Source organism: Eimeria mitis, genomic scaffold, assembly GCF_000499745.2.
Source record: "Eimeria mitis Houghton genomic scaffold, Emh_scaff3078, whole genome shotgun sequence".
Classification (NCBI taxonomy): Eukaryota; Apicomplexa; class Conoidasida; order Eucoccidiorida; family Eimeriidae; genus Eimeria; species Eimeria mitis.
This window is the reverse complement of record NW_013571425.1, coordinates 3,042-3,277: the sequence shown is the minus strand read 5'-3', so window position 1 is coordinate 3,277 and position 236 is coordinate 3,042. Positions and strand designations below refer to the sequence as shown.

Here is a 236-nt window from a genome sequence, read left to right as displayed (position 1 = left end):
ATATATATATATATATATATATATATATATATATATATATATATATATATATATTTCTATGCAGGCAAGCGCTCAATCTGAGTTACGTGGTGAGGTGGCAGAGTTGACGGTTTCTGCGGTGAAGTCAGTGGAGGTGCCAGCATCAGGAAAGACAGCACTGGTTATATTCGTTCCTTATAGGGTATACACAAACGTCGTCAGACGCATACATGGACGCCTGCTGCAAGAACTCGAAA

The 236-nt window shown here is 38.6% G+C and overlaps 1 protein-coding gene across 1 annotated transcript in view; it reads left to right on the top strand.

The window, feature by feature from the left end:
• Positions 1 to 236, top strand: part of EMH_0062040 (40S ribosomal protein S7, putative) — a gene marked incomplete at both ends in the record, with an annotated part of 1,731 nt that overhangs the window by 391 nt on the left and 1,104 nt on the right. The gene's annotated exons all lie outside the window — the stretch shown is intronic.